Here is a 24,630-nt window from a genome sequence, read left to right as displayed (position 1 = left end):
CAGTAGACAGCACCACAGTGTCATGGTTTAAATGAGAGATGTACCCACAGACTCATGAGGTTATGGGGACTTTAGGAGGTATAATTTAGACGGAGAAAGGTGGACACTGTAGGTCAGGCCTCAAGGGTGTTACTTCAGTTCTTTTTATACCCAGGAGTTTTCTCAGCTCCCCCATGCTGTCAAGGTGAGGTGGCAAGGCACTCCTGACACATACTCTCATCCACAAGATGGACTGTATCCCCTAAAACCATGATCCAAAATAATTCTTCTCCCTTTAAGTTGACTTTCTCAGTTATTCTGTCATGGCAATACATCTAGCAAGATCTAGGTGTATCTAGCTGGGTTCAATCCCCAGCTTTTTAGGGATCAAAGTTCATGGCTCGGTTTTAAAAAGAGAGAAACACTCAGAGAGAATCCAATTTCATTGTAAGTGCTATATGAAAAAATGGGGACGGGGACAGTCCAAAAAGAGGAAGCAAGAACTGGCTGAATAACACTACCAGCCTGCCAGGAGCCCAGAGCAACCTGAGACCCCAGGCAGGGATCAAATGAGTGAGTGAGTGAGAAGACATGAGGTCCCTCTAGCATGCTTGTGACATGGGCAGTGGAATGCACAGCTAAGCAATTCCTTTCCTAGGAGCTCTAGTAGTAAAGACAATATAACCATCATGCTTTCATCCAAAGGGTAATAAAACTCTGCTCAATTACAATAAAATTTTTGGGAAGTGCCTACTGTGGGCCAGATTGCATGAGAAGAGCAGGGACATTAAGGGGGTTAAGGCAAATGCTGAGGCCACAAGGAAATGGTACTCTATGACAAGACATATGCTCTTTTGATGGATAAGCAGAGAATTCGCCATCTTCATTTTTTTTTATCCAGGTAGGAATGTGATGACTTCATCCTCCCTGGAGTCCCTATGTTTCCCTATGTGTGTTACTAAGCCAGATGCTGTTGACTGTACTTCATGCTGGGGTTTGGTGGGGGGGATAGAGGGGCTCGTTAACTTTCCATTCATCCTCAGCCTGTGCCATTCTGCAGGCAGGATGCCCAGCCTGGATGTCAACTTTTTACAAATAACAATTGAAGCTGTCAGTTATCTTGATGAGCAGAGTTCTGTTGAAAGAACAGCATAATTGGGGGGTGAAGTGTTAGTGAGCTAATTTTTTCCCTACAGCAACAAGAACAAAACCTCTTTCTGGATATAATGTACTTGCTGTTATTATTTGCTATGTAGCACATAAAATTCAAATAATACTAGAGTTAAAACACAAAATTCCTTAGCTCTTTAGAAACCAAATGTATCCTGGGGGAAGAGAAGATAGAGGAAGAGAGAGGGAGGAAGGAAGAGAGGGGGAAGGGAGAGCCCTATTTCATTCTTTTTCTCAGCTCAAATTTAAACAGAAATTGTGATGCTTATTTTTCTTGGATATTTGTGTACTTAAATACAAGGCAGACTGACTATAAAAAAAAAAAGATCCAATGTTTAAGCCTTAAGGCAGAGATGGTATGAATTTAAATGATCTATGTCATTGTCCTGTCACACACTGGATGGCTCATTATTAAGTCAACCAAAATGTAATTTCTGGTATTCTCTCCATCCCTCCTAGTCTATAAATCCAAGACTTCAGCAACCTTCCCACTCCTTGTTGTCCTTCTGAAACCTCTTAGAAACCTCCCTTCACTCCCACCTGTAATGCAAACATTCATTTTCTCCTGGTGCCCATCCATCTTTCTCTGTCTCTCTGCTGACCCTTCTGAACTACTCTAATCACCACTTGCTATTTTTCCCCCTTAGACAGTGAGGTCCAGGAGATGGAAAGAAACTCAGTTTATTCAGCTCTGTACCCCTGGACCTGATGCAGATAATGCACACTCAATAAGTGTTTGATGAATGGGAAAAAGAAAGAAGAAACGTGAGGGCAAGAGGGCATCTTAGAGGTCACTTGCTACTCAAAGGAACCACTATAAAGTAGGGCGAAGCTCCAGGGGCCAGGCAGGGTCAGCACAGAGCTAAGGAGCAGAAACTCAGCAGGGTTACAAACTCACTTCAAAGTTTTCCTGATAATATGATGGGAAGGGCCTTGTAGAAGGGTAGAAAAAGTAAGCCAAGTGACACAAACTATCAGGGTACTTGCTTGTTATATGCCATGGGATGTACAGTTAGGACATCAAATTTGAAAAAAATGCATGAGGACTACCAAGAAACAAAAGAAACACTCACCATGAGTCCAAAATAATAGAGATGGATTATGGTCTGTAGAACAAGTCTGAAGTCTTGGCCCCAGCATGGACTGTCCCTCAGCTGGCCTCAGGGCCTTGTTGCCCAAGAGGGTGAGAACAGATGGAAAGCAAGCCCTGACACCTAGTCTGGGACACTAGCAGGAAACTAGTGCTTGGAAGAGGCCCAAGGGTTAGGCATCACCTGACACCTAGTCTGGGAAACTAGTGCTTGGAAGAGGCCCAAGGGTTAGACATCATCAGACCAGCATTGAACTAGGAAAGAAACCAAACCAAAAGGTAGCAAGAAGGACCTACTGGGGGTCAGCAAGACAGCTCAGCAGGTAAAGGTGATTGCCACCAAGCCCCAGAAAACCACATGGTGGAAGAGAAGCTGTCCTCTGACCTCCAAATGAGTGTCATGGTATGTGTGCATGCACACATCCACACACACAATAAATAAATGTTTAATTTTCTTGAAAGCTCTTGTGGCCAGCTCAGGAGCTGAGTAGAATGGGAGGAAGATCTGTGTTTTAAACAAATCCTTAGTCCTCTTGAGGCCAAGACAAGCCACTCCTGGCCAGATTCTTCCACTCAGCACTAAAATACATGATCCTCCCTGGGGCTGGAAAGATGGCTCAGCAGTTAAGAGCCCTGTTGTTCATTTAGAAGACCTGAGTGTGGTCTCCTGTTACTCCAGCTGTGGGTGACCCAATGTCCTCTTTTGACACACATGTATGTGCACACAAACATACATACACACTCAGATACACAAAAAAGGAAGGAAGGAGGGAGGGAGGGAGGGAGGGAGGGAGGGAGGGAGGGAGGGAGGAAGGGAGGGAGGGAGGGAGGGAGGGAGGGAGGAAGAAGGAAGACATGACCCTCCTTTCAAATTTCAGTCATTGTAACTCAACTATTCCAAAGGTTACCTAATCTCATCCCATTGAACAAAGTCCTAATGACATTAAAACTCAATGAAGCAAAGCAGAAAACTCAAAATAAGTCCAAACCACTTATAATACACCCACAGATCTCAGTACTGTTGGTATCTCATAATAGCAATGTAGTCTGGCTGCTCAAGCTGTGGCCCACAAGCCAGAGCAATGTTATTATCAGGTGCTGTTAAAGTGCAGACTTTCATCCCCCAAAGACATACTAGCCTTCATGCTAACAGAACCTCCAAGTGATTGTGTCTACAGCTAAGCCCTACCCACCCACCAGCAGTATCCTCCGCCTTGGTAACTATGTTCTAGTCACATCAGCCTTCTTTCTGTTCCTCAGATACTCTGTGTGTATTCCCAGGCAAGGCATCTGTCCCCAACTGTCTTCTGTGATCCCTCTTTTCAGGAACCATCCATATTCAATCCAAGTAAAATACCTAACCATGCTCAACTACATGAGGCAATTGAGGGTCTACTCCATCACTGCATAGCAGTTCACTGAACTGAGAAGACTTCTTGACCATCCAGAGAGCTTGCTAAGGCACACATCTCTGAGCCTGCCCAGAACTTCTTGGGTGGACTCTGAGATTTTACATTTCCCACAGTTCCAGATGACACAGATAAAGCCTTTGGCACTAGGCCTGTTGTGACAGTCTTTTCAGTAACTTCATCTCCACATGAGTGTCTGTTTAGTGAGGAAAGGAGTTTGTATGTTTCCTTCACCCTGAGTCTCCAGAGAGTGATTCACAATAGATGCCCTTTAATATGTGTCAAATAAAGAATGAATTAGTTAGTAACTGATTCTTTACATTATGGATTTTGTGTCTTTTGTGTTCCACTTTATCTAGTTTAGCAACAATTTTGCATTCCATCCAGAGAGTATATGGAATCAGCCATGAGATATTTATATTTTAACCAAAGTTTAATTTACAAAAATATGAACCACACACAGAGAAGAGTGTATTTATTGTTACTGTGATTGCCAGTGTATTTATACTTTCATGCTGGTCTTCCACTTGAGGGCAAAGACTCAGTCCAATAGAATTCTAAGGGAATGCCCCCTTCTTTTAACAACACAACCTCAGTGGCACTATGAGAGTACAACATCCTTACCCCCAAAACTGAACAGGAAAGTAATTGCTATATATTTGTGTTGTCAATCTTATTCTGAGAGGTAACATTTCTCATACATCAGAATCAAACACAACATCATAAAGTACAACTGACTGTTAGGAATACATCTCAGAAACAATCAGACTCACCAATATGATTACAGGAGAAGGCCAATTCAGATACCCTCTCCACTATTGCTATAAGTCTTAGCTAGGGTCATGCTTGTGGATTCCTTGGAATTTCCCTAGCACCAGGTTTCTCCCTAACCCCAGAATGGCTCTTTGTATCAAGATATCTCTTTCATTACTCTCCCACTCCATCCCTCCCCCACTCAACCAACCTGTTCCTTCGTGTTCTCAACCCTCATTCTCCCCCCCCCCTTTACTGGCCCTTCTCACTCCCAGTTTACCCAGGAGATCTCATCTAATTCCCCTTCCCAGGGTGACCCATGCAACCCTCTTTGGGCCCTCCTTGTTACCTAGCTTCTCTGGAGCTGTGGATTGTAGTTTGGTTATCCTTTGCTTTACAATTAGTATCCACTTATGAGTGAGTACATATTGTGTTTGTCTTTCTGAGTCTGTTTTATTTTATTTTTTTAAACTTCCTTTAATCAAAGTTTGTAACATGGAAGAGATTTGTCAGCTAAAATGGAAAGTTTCCAATACATTGAAACATAAATCCATAAGCCACCATAAATACAATACTCAATAGTAAAAATCACAACAGCAATTTCATACCATCCCTGTAACAGCCGTGATCTGATTTTCACATGTTTCTGAGAGATGGCAAGCATGGCCTGCTGGATACAGAACACACTAGGGCTTTGAGGTCACACTCATCTGACAGGTTGTGACTTTGGTGGCTCAACTCAAGAAGCAAAGCCAGTACTAGCACATTCAAACAGTGTATTGAACGATCGTCCTTCATGCTGTCAGAAAGATGGTAGGAAGGAAGGCGGTTGTGTAAAGCTTGGGGCTGAAGGGTGGTTCGTCGGCTTCATTTCTTTGGCTTCTTGTGTAGTGGCTGCCAGAAAAGTAAGGTGAGGTTCTGGTTCATGAATCATATAATGGACCCATTACTGACTCTGCTGAATGCCAAGATTTCTCCATTCATATTCAAACATCAAATGGTTTTAGGGAACAGCTTGGCTATGTCCTTGGGCAACATGACATGCCAGTACTCAAACTCCTAGTCCTCATATTTGTCCAAATAGTAAATTTGTTTGTGCAAAATCACTGATCTGCCAGAGGGTCCTCAGCCCCATGCTGCTGTCCTACAGACAACTCCCAGCAGCACGAGCTCCCACCCTCTTTGGCCTTGCTTTTGTCTTTTTGAGTCTGAGTTACCTCACTCAGGATGGTTTTTCTCTAATTCTGTTTATTTGCCACAAATTTCATGATGTCATTGTATTTTACAGCTGAGTAATATTCCATTGTGTAAATGTACCACATTTTCTTTATCCATTCTTCAGTTTAGGGGCATCTAGGTTGTTTCCAGGTTCTGGCTATTATGCATAATGCTGCTTTAAACATTGTTGAGCAAGTGTCCTTGTGGCATAGTGCCTCCATGAGACAGAACTAAGCCCTCTGCATGTGGGAGACAGTTGTGTAGTTGTCTATCTGAGGGGCCTCTGGCAGTAGGACCAGGATCATCTTTTTGTTTTGTTTTGTTTTTCGAGAGGGTTTCTCTGTGGCTTTAGAGGCTGTCCTGGAACTAGCTCTTGTAGACTAATCCGGTCTCAAACTCACAGAGATCAGCCTGTCTCTATCTCCTGAGTGCTGGGATTAAAGGTATGCGCCACCACCGCTCAGCAAGGATCTGTCCTTCATTTTGCATGAGCTAGCTTGTTGGAGCCCATTCCCTATGGTGGAATGCCATGCTCAACCTTAATACAGGGGTGGGGGAGGGGCTTGCTGCAGCTCGTTTCCTCGAGTCAATAAAGAAACCTTTGTCCTTGCATTCAGTGAGTCGTATCGTTGTTTGTTGGCAGGTTCTTTTGCAGTTCTGAAATCTGGGCACAACACTATATGGCATGGCTACTGTATTCATGAACTCAGGGCAGGTGTGGTCACTTGCACAAGATCTACTGAAGACCAAGACAGCCAAAATTCCAGAAAACATGGGGTAGACAATCTCCAGGCACCACCCTAAACTCAGGGCCTAGTGGGTATTTTCTGGGAGAATCACTGGGTGGAGAGGATGTAGCCACTGTTAAGTTCCTGTGCTCCAGGTGATGGACACATGCATGTATATACAGGCAGCAACTAACTGGACTTGGTAGGTTATCACAAAAAAAAAAAAAAAATCATGAAGTTGGGAGAGAGTGTGTTGAGGGGAACACACAGAAGAAATAGGAAGGGTGAAATTCGGATAGATAAGATTGTATTTCAATGTGTACATGTACAAAATTCTCAGAAACAAAGATTAAAAGTAAATAAAGTATATTAGTGTGAAACAGGGAAAAAAAAGATTATATTTCACCCATGACTCAGTTTGAGCTTGCCTCCACAGAGCCTTATCAAATCACATGTTCTGTGATTATTGGCCAGACTTGGACACTGTCCAGCCCTTAGCACCCCTGCCCCCACTCCCACACCCTGCATTTGCAGATCACAAGTCCTACAGCTGGAGGAACCACACTAATGAAGGTACAGGCCCTTGTGCCCACCCTTACACCCTCCCTGTCACAACCACCACCACTCCCTCCCCTTCCCAGCTAGCTGACTTTGACAGGTTTCCTGCCCAACCTGACTGGCTGTCCCCACCAGAACCTGGGTCTCATCTTCCCTGACTCAGGTCTGCTTTCATCCCTTTAATGTTGAGGCAGAACTCCTGACTGCATAATGAGGGACCATAATCAAAAGCCAGGGTTGCAACCTATGAATCTAGCAGTAACTTCACTCCACGGCTGGTCACCAGAGAAGGCACCTAGGGAGTTCGGGGCTGAAAGAGTAGCTTTGCTAATTAAGCCAGATTGCAGGAGACTGGAGTCTAGTGTGAGCTGCTCAAGCTAAATGGCAAAGCTGAGGGGCTAGGTCCTGGAATGACAACCTTCCTGTCACCACATTGACAGGCCAGGAAGGCAGTGACTGGGGAGATTCAGTCACTGAGTGGCTTGACTATGTCACAACATCCACGTGGAGCACTACGACCAGAGCCTGCACTGAAGAAAGCAGGGGTCTTAAGAGGTGGCCTTCCCCTGGCACCATTCATTAGACATGATTAAAAGCATTGACAGGGATGGCAGTGTCTGAAAAGGAAGTTTCATCACCAGCCAAGAGCAGGGTCTTGAGCCAAGTGCCCTATCAATCAAATAAAGTTGATCTGAAGACTCTGAAATTACATGTTAATTATTATCTATATTACATTATTTATAGATATTAATTAATTATATTAATTAATAAAAGGATCTGATTCTGGGTTAAAGAAACTATTTTAAAATACTCTGCTTCCATTCATACAACAAGGACATATGTTCAACTAAGTTCATAGCAGCATTGTTTGTAATAGCCAGAACTTGGAAGCAACCTAGATGCCCCTCAACTGAAGAATGGATAGAGAAAATGTGGTACATTTACATAATGGAGTACTACTCAGTGGAAAAAAGCAATGGAATCTTGAAATTCGAAGGCAAATGGATGGAACTAGAAGAAACCATCCTGAGTGAGGTAAACCAGTCACAAAAAGACAAAAATGGTATGTACGCATTCATATATGAATTTTAGACATAGAGCAAAGGAATACCAGCCTACAATCCTGGTCACCAAAGGAACTAGGAAAAAAGAAGGACTCTAAGAGAAAAATGCATGTACCTTAGGAATGGGAAGGGCCAGGATCTCCTGAGGTAATTGGGAACATGAGGGTAGGGGACAGCAGAATGAGAGGAGGAGAAGAGGAGGGGAGAGGAGGAAATGCAGGAGCAGAAATATTGAGTTGGGGGAAGAATAGAGGAGAGCAGGATGAGAGATACCATAACAGCAGGAGCCATTATAGGTCCAAGGAGAGATCTGGACCTAGGGAGATTTCCAGAGATCTACAAAGATGGCACAAACTGACAATCTAGGCAATGGTGGAGAGGCTACCCTAAATGCCCTTCCCCTATAATGAGACTGATGACTACTTTATATGCCATCCTAGAGCCCTCATCCAGTGGCTGATGGAAGCAGAGGCAGACACCCACAGATATACACTGAGCTGAACTCTGGAACCCAGTTGCAGAGAGGGAGGAATGAAGATCAAAGGGGTCAGTACCAGGCTGGTGAAACCCACAGAAACAGCTGGCTTGAACAAGGGGGAGCACATGGACCCCAGACTGCTGTCTGGGAGGCCAGCATGGGACTGATCCAGACCCCTGAACATGGATGTCAAAGAGGAGGCCTCAGCACTCTAGGGGGCTCCTGGTAGTGGATTAGTATTTTTCCCTGGTGTAAGAAAGGACTTTGATAGCTCATCCCACATGAAGGGATGCTCTCTTGGCCTGGACACATGGGGGAGGGCCTAGGCCTGGCCCAGGATGATGTGGTGGACTTTGGGGAGCTCCCATGGAGGGTCCTACCCTCCCTCGGGAGAGGAGGGGGGATGGGATGGGGGACTAGTGGGGGGCTTGGAAGGAGAGGAGGGAGAGGGAGAAGGGATTGACATGTGAAGCAAGCTTGTTCCTAATTTGAACAAATAAAAAAAAGGAGGGGGAAGCCAAGGGAAAAAATACTCTGCTTCAGTTTTCAATATAGGAAATTATTTTGGTGCAGAACCTATAGGTGAGCATTAATTCTGGCTTTGGCACATAACTCCTTTTGTGAGACCAGTTGGCTCATTCAATAAAAGCATTTTTTTATTTTTTTATTAGTTCAAAGTGAAACTATGGACACAAGTATCAACAACAGAATCCAAGAGATGGAAGAGATAATCTCAGGTGTAGAAGACACAATATAAGAAATTGATAAATTGGTGAAATAAAATGCTAAATCTATGAAGTTCCTGACACAAAACATCCGGGAAATCAGGGATGCTATGAAAAGATCAAACCTAAGAATAATAGGAATAGAAGAAGATTCCCAGTTCAAAGGCCCAGAAAAATATCTTCAACAAAATCATACAAGAAAAACTTTCCTAACCTAAAGAAGAAAATGTCTATAAAGGTACAAGAAACTTAAAAAATACTAAATAGATTGGACCTGAAAAGGAAGACCCCTTACCACCAAAACACTAAACATACAGAACATAGAAAGAATATTAAAAGCTGCAAAGGGAAAAGGCCAAGTAATATATAAAGGCAGACCTGTTAGACTTATACCCAACTTCTCAAAGGGAACTCTAAAAGCCAAAAGGTTCTGGACAGATATCTTGCAGACCTGAAGACCACAGATGCCAGCTCAGACTACTATACCCAGCAAAACTTTCAATCACCTTAAATGGAGAAAACAAGATATTCCATAACAAAGTAAATTTTAAACAGCATCTATCTACAAATCTAGTTCTATGGAAAGTGCTAGTAGCTGGGTGGTGGTAGCCCATGCCTTTAATCCTAGTACTCAGAAGGCAGAGGCAAGTGGATCTCTGAGTTCAAGACCAGCCTGGTCTACAAGAGCTAGTTCCAGGAAAGCCCCCAAAGTCACAGAGAAACCCTGCCTCGAACCCCCCCCCAAAAAAAGAAAGTGGGTAGGAAAGTGCAACCTAAGAGCGTTAACTACACCATGAAAACACAGGAAATAAATAATCTCACAAGGCAAAATCAAAAGAGGGGAAACACACACATACTACCTCCACCACAATCAACAACAAAATAACAGGAATTAACTAACAATCATTGGTCATTAATATCTCTCGATATCAATGAACTTAATTACTACAAAAAAGGCATAGGCTAACAGGACAGATGCAAAAATTATATCCATCCTTCTGCTGAATACAAGATACAAACCTCAACATCAAAGACGAACATTACCTAAGAGTAAAGGGTTGGAAAAAGATTTTCCAAGCAAATGGACCCAAGAAGCAAGCTGGTATGGCAATTTTAATATCTAACAAAATAGATTTCCAACCAAAATTCATCAAAAGAGATGGGGAAGGACACCTCAAACTCATCAAAGGAAAAATCCACCATGACGATGTTTCAATTCTGAATATCTAAACCTCAAATGCAAGGGCACCCACATTTGTAAGAGAAGTGGGAGACTTCACCATCCCACTCTCACCAATGGGCAGGACTTTCAGACAGAAATTAAACAAATAAATAATAGAACTAATAGATATCTACAGAACATCTCACCCAAACACAAAAGAATATACCTTCCTAGCCCGGGTGTTGGTGGCGCACGCCTTTAATCCCAGCACTCGGGAGGCAGAGGCAGGAGGATCTCTGTGAGTTCGAGGCCAGCCTGGTCTCCAGAGCAAGTGCCAGGATAAGCTCCAAAGCTACACAGAGAAACCCTGTCTTGAAAAACATATATATATATATATATATATAGATAGATAGATAGATAGATAGATAGATATAGATATAGATATAGATATAGATATATCTTCTTGATGGGAGATATCATTCTGTAAATAAGTTTCCTTTATTGGTTAATGAATAAAGCATTGTTGACCAATAGGGAAGAAAGATAGGTGGGTCTAGGAGATGAGGAGGATTCTGGAAAGTGTAGGCACAGAAAGATGTGATATAGACCCCAATGGAGTAAGAGGCCCAGATCTTTTCTCCAGTAAGATAAGGTCATGTGGAAATACTTAGATTTATAAAAATGGGTTAGTAATTAAGACAGAGCTAGCCAATAAGAAGCCCTAGTCAATGGCCAACAGATTTATAATTATTATAGTGTCTTGTGTGTTATTTGGGGGCTGAAGCAGCAACGGGACCCAGGTGGCTGGTGGGAAAGAGTACACACAACACCTTCTTCTCAGCACCTCACAGAATCTTCTCCAAAACTGACTACATACTCGGTCACAAAGCAAGACTCAAAAGATACAAGGAAATTGAAATAACCCCCTTTAACTTATCAGACCACTGTAGATTGAAGCTGAATTTCAACAACAATAGAAACAGAAAGCCTACAAACACATGGAAAGTGAGCAACTCTCTATTGAATAGCCACTGGGTCCAGGAAGAAACAAAGCCATTAAGCCTTCCTAGAATTCCAAACTTATAAATGGGACACAATGAAAGCAGTGCTGAGGAAAGTTCATATCATTGTTTTCATAAAGAAATTAGAGAGATCTCATACTAGCAACTTAACGGCACACCTGAAAGCTCTAGAACAAAAAGAAGCAAATGCACCTAAGAGGAGTAGATGACAGAAAATAATCAAACACAAGGCTGAAATAGATATAATAGAAACAAAGGGAACAATACAAAGAATCAAACAAAAAGTTGATTCTTTGAGAAAATCAACAAGATAGACAAACCCTTTTTCAAAATAGAAACAGAAGGAACATTGCCAAATTCTTTCTATGAAACCACAGATGCTCTGATACCCAAACCACACAAAGACTCAACAAAGAAAATTACAGACCAATTTCCCACATGAATATTGATGAAAAATACTCAATAAAATACAAACTGAATCTAAGAACACATCCAAAAGATCATCCTCCATGATCAAGTGGGCTTCATTGCAGAAGTGCAGGGATGGTTCAACATACAAAAATCAGTCAATGTGATCCACTATATATACAAACTGAAAAAAAACCCACAAGATTATCTCATTGGATGCAGAAAAGGCCTTTGACAAAATCCAACACCCTTTCATGATAAAGATCTTGGAGAAATCAGAGATACAAAGGATATACCTAAATATAATAAAGGCAATACAAAGCAAGCCAATAGCCAACATCAAATTAAATGAAAGAAACACAAAGAAATTCTGCTAAAATCAGGAATAAGACAAGACTGTTCATTCTCTTCATATGTATTCAATATAGTACTTGAAATTCTAGCTAGAGTACTAAGACAACAAAAGGAGATCAAAGGTATACAGTTGGAAAGGAAGAAGTCAAAATATTACTATTTGCAAATGACATAATAGTGACCCCAAATACATAAGAGACCCCTAAAGTTCTCCCAGGGAATTCCTACAATTGATAAACACCTTTGGTGAAGTAGCTGGATACAAGGTTAACTCAAAAATTCAGTAGCCCAATTATATACAATGAATGGGCTGAGAAAGAAATCAGAGAAACAACAACCTTCATAATAGCCACAAATATAAAATATCTTGGGGTAACTCTAACCAAACAAGTGAAAGAGCTATATGACAAGAGCTTCATGTCTTTAAAGAAAGAAACTGAAGAAGATATAGGAAGACAGAAATATCTCCCATACTCATGGATCAGTAGGATTAACATAGTAAAAATGTCCATCTACCAAAAGCAATCTACAGATTCAATGCAATACCCATAAAAATTCCAACACAATTCTTTACAAACCTTGAAAGAACAAAACACAATCTCATATGGGAAAAAACAGGATAACTAAAATAATCCTGTACAATAAAAGAACTTCTGGAGGTATCACCATCCCTGATTTCAAGCTGTACTAAAGAACTATACTAATAAAAAAACATGGTATTGGCATAAAAACAAATAGGTTAATCAATTGGATGAAGTCAAAGATGAAGATGTAATTCCATCCACCTATGGAAACCTGATTTTTTACAAAGAAACAAAAATTATATAATGGAAAAAAGAAAGCATCTTCAGCAAATGGTGCTGGTCTAACTGGATGTTGGCATGTAGAAGAATGCAAATAGATCCATATCTATCACTCTGCACAAAACTCAAGCCCAAGTAGATCAAAGACCTCAACATAAAATCTGAAACACTGAACCTGCTTGAAAAGAAAGTGAGAAATAACTTTGAGCAATCAGCAAAGAGGACAACTTCCTGAAGAGAATACTAATGGTGCAATCACAAAGATCAATATTTAATAAATGTAAAGCAAAAGACACCATCAATAGTACAAAACAACAGCCTACAGAATTGGAAAAGATTTTTCACCAACCCCACATCAGACAGAGGGCTATCTTCCAAAATATATAAAGAACTCAGGAAACTAAACATCAACAAACCAAAAAAATTAATTTAAAATGTGGTACAGATCTAAACAGAATTCTCAACAAAGGAATCTCAAATGCTGAGAAACACTTAAAAGAAATGTTCAACATCCTTAGCTATCATGGAATATCAGAAGAACTAAGATTCATTCCATCTAACACCTGTCAGAATGACTAAGATCAATACCAAAGTGACAGTTCATGCTGGAGAGAATATGGAGTAAGGGGAACACTCCTCCATTGCTGGTGGAAGTGTAAACTTTTACAGACACTTTGGAAATCAATATGGCAGTTTCTCAGAAAATTGGGAATTAGATCTTCTACCTAAAGACCCAGCTATACCACAAGAGATGTTCCATCTTATCACAAGGACACTTGCTCAACTGTGTTCTTAGAAGCTTTATTCATAATAGCCAGAGACTGGAAACAACCTAGAAGTCCCTCAACCAAAGAGTGGATAAAGAAACAGTGGTACATTTACATAATGGATTATTACTCAGTTATTAAAAACAATGACATCATGAAATTTGAAAGCAAATAGATGGAATGAGAAAAAAATTCATCCTCAGTGAGGTAACCTAGACCCAGAAAGACAAACATGGCATGTACTCATAAGTGGATATTATCTGTAAAGTAAAGGATAATCATGCTATAATCCAAAGACCCAGAGAAGCTCAGTAACAAAGAGAGCTCAAAGGGGGACATATGAATCTCCTGGGGAAAGGGAAATAGAATAGACATGGCGGGTTGAGAAGTGGATGGGAACAGGAAGAATTGGGTAGGGGGAGGATGTAGGCAGAGAGTACTGGGAGATACAACTAGAATGGGGGGGCATCTCTGGATGAACTGGAAACCTAGTGCAATGGAAATTCCCAGTATCCTATGAAAGTGACCAAGCTAAGCTCCCAAAAGGGTGGAGGGAGGATATGGCACCTGAACTGGCCATCTCCTGTAACCAGGCCAGACTTCCAGTGGAGGGACTGGGACACCAACCCAGCTACATAACCTTCAACCTACAATATGTCCTGCCCACAAGAAGTGCTGGGGTATAGGTGGCACAAAAATTATGGGAGTGGTCAACCAATAACTGATCCAGTTTGAGACCCATGTCATGAGAGGAAGCCTACCCCTGGCACTGCCTAGAAGGCCAGGACTCAGAGGCTCGACAATCCAAAGGCCTAGGACAGAACCAAACACAACTGGCCAAATTAAAAAATCAATGAAATGATTACTAATGATATTCTTCTATACTCACAGATCTGTGCCTAGCCCAATTGTCATCAGAAAGGCTTCACCCAGTAACTGATGGAAACAGATGCAGAGACCCACAGCGTAATATTAGGTGGACCTCAGGGAATCCTCCAGAAGAGGGGTGAGATGAATTATAGGAGCCAGGGGGTCAAAAACAACACAAGATAACTCACAGAATCGACTTACCTGGGATCATAGGGGCTCACAGAGACTGAACCGACAACCAGGGAGTCGGCCTGGGACTGACCTAGGCCCTCTGAATATATGACATAGTTGTGTAGCTTTGTCTTCTTGCAGAACTCCTAACAGTGGGATTAGGGACTGTCTCTGATTCTTTTGCTTGCTTTTGAGACACTTTCCCTCATACTGGGTTGCCTTACCCAGCCTTTAACTTGATATGCTCTGTTTATATCCATGGAAGACCTTCTCTTCTCTGAATAGAAACAGAGGAGAAGTGGTTCAGGGAAGCAGAGGGGAAGGGAGGGAGAAGAACTAAGAGCAAGGAAGAAGGTGATATTAGTTGTAATTTAATTAATTAATTATTAATAATAAATAAAAGATAAAAAATATTTTCCCTTCAAGGATGCAAAATGGTGACCACAATACACAGTAATTTGCAAATTGTTTTTAAAATGATATGGAAGATTCTGCAAGTGGAAACATTTGCAAAAACAGTTCCACAAAGGACTAATATTTAAATTGCATTCTATGTTCAGAATTCTGGGTTTTTGTTTGTTTGCTTACTTACAAATAGGACATAAGATGGATGAATAAGTGGATGACACACTGTTAGCAAAGAAACAAACCCAGCATGACTCCTACCAGAACTTGGTTTGTCATCCCAGCCCCTTGGGAATGTGTCTTCTTATTCCAAAATTACATTGTTGAAGAATATTTTGATGATTTACAAGGAAAACAGTATTCATTATTTTAAACTGGGGCTTTCACACCTGTTTGTGCAGGTGCACATATCAGTGTGTATGAGTGCACACAACCCAATCCCAACACCACAAAGTACCTACAACTCTCTCATCCTCTGGCTCACAAAAGGACATTTGAGGTTTGGCTTATAGCTTGTGCAACCATATTGTGCTCCTGGATGAGCTGTCACACAGCCTGATAACACTGTTTAAAACTCACAGTTGGGTGCATGTTTTACTTGAATCAGAGAAACAGCAAGGCCCACTCTGACTGGTGATAGGCTATCTTCTGTTTCCTTCTTGATTGTCAGTGTTTCCGAAACACCAGTGTTAACAGTGAAGCACTCTGATTAATGCACCACCAGCCTTGGGGTAAGCACTGCCAGTGGCCAGCCTGCACTGGCAAAGGCCCTCTGCCCTGTTCAGAAGTCACTCACCTAAGTTGCCTGAGAGAAGACATGACTACACAGGGCTGTGCTCCCTCAAGGCAGCCCGATCTACCTGGCATAGGATCCAGGATCAAGCAATGCCTTCTAAACGGGCATACACAGGTACCTTCAGTCTTCTAAATTGTTAATTTTTATTTTAAATATATCAAATACTTAACAGTAAGATGATATGTTTATTGGATGTTGGTCTGAGACAGGGTCTCACACTACATAAGCCCAGACTGACTTCAAATTCACACACAACCCCACCCCCTTGCTGAAAAGGAATTGGCAATTTATAGCTGCTGGGAGGAGAGTTAGTTTTCTTTAAGTGTGTGGTCTGTGGTAGGTCAACCATCCTCCAGTGGAAGGTGGACTTGATGAGTGTAACATAAGACAGATAGACAAACAGACAGATAGGTAGATAGAATACAAAGTTGGGTGGGTAGAGAAGGAAGTGGGTCTAGGAAGAGTAGGGGGGGAGGGATGAATATGACCAAAATATATTGTACAAAATTCTCAATGAATTCATAAAAATGTAATACTAAGACTAAAACACAAATGACCCCTTTCCATATTCTTTGGTGGGTACCCTATATGTTACTTTGCATTCATTTATTCATAAATACAAATACAATATTTTTTTAATGCAGAAAGGATCAGACCCTACTATCAACTAAGGCTGGGCTTGAACTCCTGACCCCATGCCTCTGCCTCTTGAGGTGTTTTGAGTAGAGGCATACCCACTACACCAGCTATCTTCTCTGAGCACTGTAGCTTACCTTCTACACTTTAACAAAACATCCTGGACACTCACACTTCCTCCAACAAGATAGGCAAATGTGTACATCTTCCCATGTTTGGTATTATCAGTTTGTTGATTTTTTTTTCCGTCTAGTGCTAGAGATTGAACCCAGAGCCCTGGACACACCAAACAAGAGCTCTACCACTGAGCTATGTCCACAGCCCTAAGTTTCCAAGTTTAATGATTTTTTTTTTACATTCTAATAGAGGGATACTGTTATTTTGTTTTCACTTTGATTTTTCTAACTATAACTTTGCCTGGGTTCATTTTCCCAGTACGTTGAACATAATTTTTCTTCCTTTTCTAAACTGTCCATTTTTTCTTTTCCCATATATTTTGTACCAATTTCTACTTCTGATTATATGCACTCATTATTAGATATGATTAATACTCTCCCTGCTGAGTATGCTGATATATTCATCAGTCTGTCCAGAGCATAACCCTGAAGCTCAACATAAGTTCTACTAATTTGCCTTTTTCGTACTCTTTGAGAAGGGGGTGGGTGTGTATTTTAACGTTGAGTGGTCAAACTTCATGCCTTTGTGTTAAACTAGTTGTTAATTTCAGGAGGTCTTTGCAACTTTTATATAAAATCAAAAATCATTCCCAAACAATGCACATGTATATACATCTGTTGTTAGTTATTTTTTACTGTTTACTCTTTGGGAGCCTACCACCTAGCTCCCAGATAAATACACAGAGGCTTATTCTTTCTTATGAATGCCCAGCTTTAGCATGGCTTGTTTCTAGCCAGCTTTTCTTAGCTCACATTATCCCATCTACCTTTTGCCTCTGTGCTTTTATCTTTCTCTATTTGGGGGGCGGGAATGTAGCCTTTAGGATAATGCTTGCCATAGAATACACATGTAACATTTCTGTTACTCATGGCGAAGTCTGTAGGCACTGATGTGTGGGAGTCAGCCCAGCCAGACTTCCCTCCACTCTAGTTGGCATCTTCTTCCCAGTCCCTTGGAAGGGAACAGACCATCAGAATTGAAATGGCTCATTCTCCTTGCTGCCTGTCTCTGAGCTTGCACTGTTTTAAACTCTGCCATGTTTTCCAGGAGAAGCACTGACAGGTGATCAGAGTCCTTACAATGCAGAAATGCCTTAGCACTGAGTGTTGGAGGAATTCTGAGATGTTCTCCTCATCTTTCTCTATTCTATATACCTTTTTTTACTTCTTACTCTGTAGCTTGCTGTGTAGCTGGGTGGCTGACCCCTGATGTCCTCCTCTCCTCCTTTTCTCGATACTACTTTTTTTATTTTTTCTTCTATTTATTCTCTCTGTCTGGCAACCCCACCTATCCCTCTTCTGCCTAGCTATTGGCTGTTCAGCTCTTTATTAGACCAATCAAGTGTTTTAGACAGGCAAACTAATACAGCTTTACAGAGTTAAGAAAATGCAACATAAAAGAATGCGACACAAAACAACAACAATATAAATGCAACACAGCTTTGCATCATTAAATAAATATCCCACTGAATAAACAAATGTAACATATCATCAACTAATATTCCACAACATACATGTATGCACCTTTAATGTCTTGGGGAGGGCTTCACTGTTAAAGATTACAAAATACTACTTTGTTTTTCTGCTAAAGATTCTATAGGTTTTGTAGTCATGGCACCTCTTGTACTTACTTTATTAACATCAGGAATGTATTTCTCTGTGTAGACTATAATACTCAAACTGTTTCATCTAGACTCTCTTCCAAATGAAGAGCCCTTGATCCCAGAATCATTTATTGTGTGTCCAATATTATTCCACTTACTAGAGCCCTTGCTTTCCCATTAACTGAAGTCCCATGTTTAACTAGTCTACATCTGAATTCTTCCAGAGACATGTCTTCAATTCAGTGTCTAAAAGTCAATGCCACACTTTCAAATTACTATGGGGTCACAACTTATGCATTATCCCTTTTATATTTTAGGAAGCCATTGGTCAATTCATTGCTCTTTCTCTGATTCTTTTCTTCTGAGACAAGGTTTCATGTAGTCTAGTCTAGCCTCCATCTCCTGCACCATCACAGCTGGTTTATGTGATGCTAGCATGCTAGGCAAGCACTCTCCAAAATAAGTGACATCCACACCTCCCCAAACTTTATTTTAAGGGAAATAAGTACCTTTACAAACTATTATCCTTCCATCTAGTAGCAGCTTGTCTCTCCATTCTTTTATGTCTTCCCATAAAAATTACAATTTCAAATTTCTCCATTTAAGTTTTACTCATTTCTTACTGTATTTTAATTTCTAAAATACAGATGGAATTAATTTGTACTGGAAGTGGAAGTATTTTCTATTTTGTATTTGCTAAGTCTTTATTGCTCGTGTATACTAGTTTTTACTGAGCCTTTCTTTAACTGGCATATATTTGTAAATGTTTGTGGAATTGGAATTAGATACATGTATACAATGGTTAATGGCCAGATCAAGATTATCAGCCTTTCCAACTTCTCAGGTACTATTATGTCTATGTGTTGGGAGCCTTTGAGTGTGATTCATATCTCGACACCATAGAACTCTCCCTTGGAGTCAGTGTCTCTATCCATTTCCCTGACCCATCTATACCATAATAAACATACACAAAAATCCATGATGTTCTTTTGTTGTCCTCAGTGCCTTTACATGAGAAAGAACAGAAGGCAGGCTGGGGCTGGACAAGAGGCAGGCATTACCTTAAGATTAGCAGAAACCATCACCATCCTGATCACCAAATGCCAATGTCAAGACAACAAGATTATAAATCATTATGTCCACACATTCCAAAACTGAGTTTTGCTCTACTTCATTCACTTCAACCAATGATGCCTCTTGTGGGAATAAGATAGCTGCAGGGTCTCTATGCTTTACTTCTATATGAAAAACAGAGCTTTTCTCCCCAGGAATTAAAGAAAGGTCCTAGGTTTGGTTGTCCCTGACCGGCACTGGACTATGTACCTATTCCTAAATGAATCCCTATATTTAGAGTTTGAAACAAATGGGTGTCCAACCTTTTCACATTGTAGTATGACACTGTCATCTCAAAGTTCATGTTCAATAACCACATATCCAAGTTACAAAAGAAACCATAACACACACACACACACACACACACACACACACACACACACACACACACTACTAATGTTTATTTCATGTTGGGCTGTATTCATAGTGATACTGGGGCACACATTACCCATAGGCTACAAGTTGGACCCACTGTGAGACTGAAACCTACCTGTCCTATTTCCTATATCCTGCTGTACTTGGTTATAGTAAGAAGGATGGAGTATACAAAAATTAATCTTTTAAGTACATTTCAGAGCTCTGAGGCCCATACGAGTAAGAAATTAGTTGCCAAACCATTGCTCATATCCTGGCTTCAACTTAGTGACAAATTCTAATGCTGCTTGCTGAGTCACCCACAGCCACTATGACATCCCGTGGGTGACTCAGATGTTCTGCTTCTGGGACTGAGGGATCTCAAAGGCCAATCCTCTATTGTCAAAGTCTCCACCTATGAGCCTTTTTGGCTATCTTGTCCTCCATCAGTGTAAGTGCACCTGCACTTTTTCAAGCACTGTCGATTATACTCATCTGTGTTACAAATGTGTTTATAAACTTAATTCATACCATAGTCTCTCCACCTTCTAAACAATCATTCTGATTTTTATATAATCCCATTCTGGTCTTTGTCCACCTGCATAGAGTCAAACTGCCATCATAAATGGATACTTAAAAGTTCTACATTCTTATGTTCCATTTAGTATACTTAAAACATTTTTTCATCTAAACCTTCATAATTACCACTCTGGTGGCTGCATCACAGTACATTAAGATGATCTGGTATCATTTGCCTAATTACTTCTCAATTTTTCACTATTAGTGACAAGTGGAAATGAATACTTTCAAACATTTGCCTTCTCTTTTAATGGACTGTGTCCTTGGTATGTAGGAAATGGGACTGCAGTGAGAAAATGGGGACCATTTAAACCTCCAGTACTATTGTGTCGTGTTACATTTCTAACGGACTTTGTCTATGTATTCTTTGTACTATAATTTTATCAGTATTATCATAATGGCTTCATTAATAAGTATAAAGTGTTGCCTTGATTTAACAATGGTTTGGTTTGAATTCATTTAACAAATAGACAGATGATACATTCTATTCATTATTTTCTTTCCCTATTAAATATCTCAGAATCAAATAAGGTATGAATTTGATTTCTGTATTTGAATGAATTTTTTAAAGTTGTATAGACATTCATTAAAATTTCTGCAGTGTCCCTTTTAATGATTATTCTAACTTTTTTCACCATCCAAAATGTTTTACTTTATAGTGCTAAATCTACTTTTTCCCTCTGCGGTTTCTCTCTTTTTCAAAGCTGAGAAAACCATTTATCCAAATTCTCCTGATAAATATTTTAACTCTTAAGATAATAATGACTTGGTTTTAGATGTCATTTGTTAATAAATAAACATTCTCTTCTCCTACTGCTGACACTCTGAGAATCCATTCTTTCAAAACAAACTAAACTTAAGTGGTATCATGAGGGTGGGGATTGTGTGTTTTAATAAACATTCACCACCAGCTACACGTGACCATAAAGCTTGAAATGTAAATAGTACAAATTGAGATGTGAAAAAAAGGAAGGAAGTACAAAAGGTAAAATTTATATCAGATTTCCAAGAATAGGGGTTATAAAAGATTGTAAAATATCCCATTGTTCATTGACAATCTTAATTTGGGTTAACAAAACAGCAAAATTAGTCAATTCATTGCCTCTCTTTTCAGTTTGTACATGTGCTCTGGAATATCTGAAACTGGTTCTGTGATTTGCACTGTTTCTGTTGGATAGTACTGTCCCCATAGGTCCTGTAGATGGAAGTTTCTGTCCCTCCCCCTCATGCAGCTGTTCAGTCCCAAATTAACACAGAAGCTTATATTAATTATAAACTGTTTGGCCTATTGCTCAGACTTATTACTAACAAACTCTTACAACTAAAATTAACCCATAATTCTTATCTATGTTTAGCCACGTGGCTTGGTACCTTTTCTCATTAAGACATTTTCATCTTTCTTCCTCTACATCTGGCTGGCGACTCCTTCTCTGCCTTTCCTCTTCCCTGCCTATACTTCCTGCCTGGCTACTGGCCAATCAGCATTTTATTAAACCAATATGAGTGACAAATCTTTACAGTGAACAAGAGCATTATCCCACATCAAAGGTCCCTTTATTGCCTCAGCTCTTGATGGGAGCAGCTCTGAGCCAGGGTGGTGGTGGTGATTACAGCTCTCTTAATAGAAGACTTACTTCATCATGTTTAGTGATATCAACAGCAGAGGCTTTCCTCACTGCCCCATGGCCCCTCAGGATGTTCTTGCTAAAGAGGCTGACCACCCCTTACTACACAATATTTTAATGGACTTTTAGTTTGCATGCATACTTTTTGGAAAAGAGGGCAAGACTTGATCCAGTGTTAAACTCACCAAGGAATGGCAGTCAGTGGATCTAACCAAACAATTTGATTCCATGGCTATGACTGCTGGAGTCTTCTGTGTCAAGACATGTGCATATGCTTATCTTTGAACATGATCCCTATAATGGTTAATACTGTGAACTTGACAGAATCTAGACTCACATCAGAGATAAGCCTCAGGATATGTCTATGAGTGTTTGTCTGCACTGGGGTAACTGAGGAAGCAAGACACATACTGAATTTGAGCAGCAGCATTTCCTTGGCTTGCAGCCTGGATTGAAGAATAAAAAGGAGAAAGTAAATGGAACACCAAGTGCCATCATCCCCTGCCATGATGGACTGTACCCTGAAAATGTGAGCCAAATTAAGCCCTTTCTTTTTTCAATTGATTTTGTCGAGAAAAATAAACTAGTACAACCCCAGTTTGAGTCACTGAAAACTCCTGGAGGTCCAAGAAGGGCCAGAATATATCACTAAGACCAATCTACCTTTTAATGTTTTTGGTGCATTCAGTGTGTGTGTGTGTGTGTGTGTGTGTGTGTGTGTGTGTGTGTGTGTGTGTGTGTGTGTGCGCGCGCGCGCGCGCCAGCATATATGTGTGTGTGTGTGTGTGTGTGTGTGTGTGTGTGTGTGTGTGTGCGCGCGCGCGCGCGCGCACAGCATATATGTGGAGGCCAGAGGACAATCCAAGGGAGTCAGTTCTCTCCCTATATCATGTGGAATCTGTGATCAAACTCAAGTAGCCAGGCTTTGGGGCTAACTACAGAGCCATCTCACTTGCCCCACTCCTCCTTTTGCAACCATACATTTCTAGCCCTATCCTTGACCAGCTTGTCAGAACATTGCAGATGCTGAGTCTGTTCCTGCTCCCCCCACCCCACTCTGCCCTCCTACAGTCCCTGGCATCTGTAACAAGAGTTGAACACCCTGTGTTCTTTGCTAAATTTTTTCAGCTGAGATCAAAATCCAGATGGGCCTTTTTGTCCCTGTCCCATCTCCATGGTTACTCTTTCTGATAGATAGGTCTATCATATGTAGCTAATCATATTCATCTTATTCTTTGGCCTAAATTATCTAAAATTTTAAAGTAAAGTAATAATAACTTCATATTCTAGTATTCTCTAAAAGTTTTTTTCACTCTAATGTTCTCTTTTGAAGCCCAAACAAGATCCAAGTTTGACTTGCCAATTTCATACATCCCTGTTTCATAATGGGGAATAGTCTAAGGACAAAGTGAAAGATTCCAATCCCTCTATTCTGCAAAGCTTGCACCATAAGGAAGGAGCATGGGCTCCATCACAGAGCTGTCTGGAACAAAGCTCTTCTTTCATAGCATTTTCTAGGCCACCTCCACCAATCTACAATTTATGCCATTGGTAACTTCCTGCCACTTTGCATGGGATCACGTATTTATATGACAAGAAAAGTGATTAAATAACTACACGGACCTTGTAGCAAATGAGTTACTTCTTTGCTGCCATTATGTCTGATTCTCCATAGATTATTCAGGCTGAAGGCTCCTTAGGATCATAAGTAGTCAAGATCATTTTTCATCTCATCATCCCATTATCCATAATGAGAAAATACTTCTAAATGTGAAGATTACTCTTTCCAAACATCCCTGGTGAACACTCCCATCGACATTAGCGCAATTTATTAACTGTCCTCTTCTGTAGCAGCAGTAGGAAAGAGACGCTAGGAGGCACCTACATAATGCTGCAGGCAACTTGAAGGAGTCAGGCTCTTCCCAGACCCTTCTATGGTCCTTCAGGGTACTCTTATTGAGCTTGTGACTGACCACCATATCAATCATTGTTTTACAATGTATTAATAGGCTTTGAATCCCTGTATAATGTTTAAGGGGAGAGGGCAAGAACTGATCTACTGTGAAATTTTCTGGGGTTGGGAGATGGCTCAGTTCATAGAGTGTTTGCTGCACAGGCCAGAGGACCTGAGTTTGGATTCCCAATAATCACAGATAAAGCCAGATATGCACCTGTAATCTCAATGATGGAGAAACAGGTAGGAGGATGCTTGGAGCTTGCTGATCAGCCAGTCTAGCTGAATTAGCAAGTTCCAGGATTAGTTAGAAACTTTGTCTCAAAATTTAAGATCAAGAGTAGAACAAAGATATCAGACATCAGCTTCTGGCCTCCATGCAGCTCACACACACTCATGTACACACATGCATGCAGCAACATAGAAAAATTGCTTAGAGGGTCAGTGAGTCTAACCAAACTCAGTTTGCTTCCATGGATGTAACCGCTTTTTCAAGTGCCTTACAGCTTGAAAGGGGTTTCCACATACATTACCCTGTTTCACTCACATACATTCTGAATCCAATTTTTGCACTGTCCAGATGGGAAAAGCACAGCTCAGTGACAATCCTATGCCAAGGTCACAGATGCAGTTGACTTCAGAAACCAGGTCTACTGAAT

General features: G+C 40.8%; 1 long non-coding RNA gene across 1 annotated transcript in view; it reads right to left on the bottom strand.

Moving 5' to 3' along the window:
- Window positions 1–4,765: 4,765 nt before the first annotated feature.
- The window catches only part of LOC118238324, a 61,036-nt gene continuing 41,171 nt past the window's right edge, over window positions 4,766–24,630 (bottom strand). Inside the window, exon 4 of the long non-coding RNA XR_004769292.1 lies at window positions 4,766–5,295. This is a non-coding gene — a long non-coding RNA (uncharacterized LOC118238324). The remainder of the gene's footprint in view (window positions 5,296–24,630) is intronic.

The sequence above is a fragment of the Cricetulus griseus genome, chromosome 3 (genome assembly GCF_003668045.3).
Source record: "Cricetulus griseus strain 17A/GY chromosome 3, alternate assembly CriGri-PICRH-1.0, whole genome shotgun sequence".
In the NCBI taxonomy this organism is placed as follows: domain Eukaryota; kingdom Metazoa; phylum Chordata; class Mammalia; order Rodentia; family Cricetidae; genus Cricetulus; species Cricetulus griseus.
This window is presented reverse-complemented; position numbering and strand designations above follow the sequence as displayed.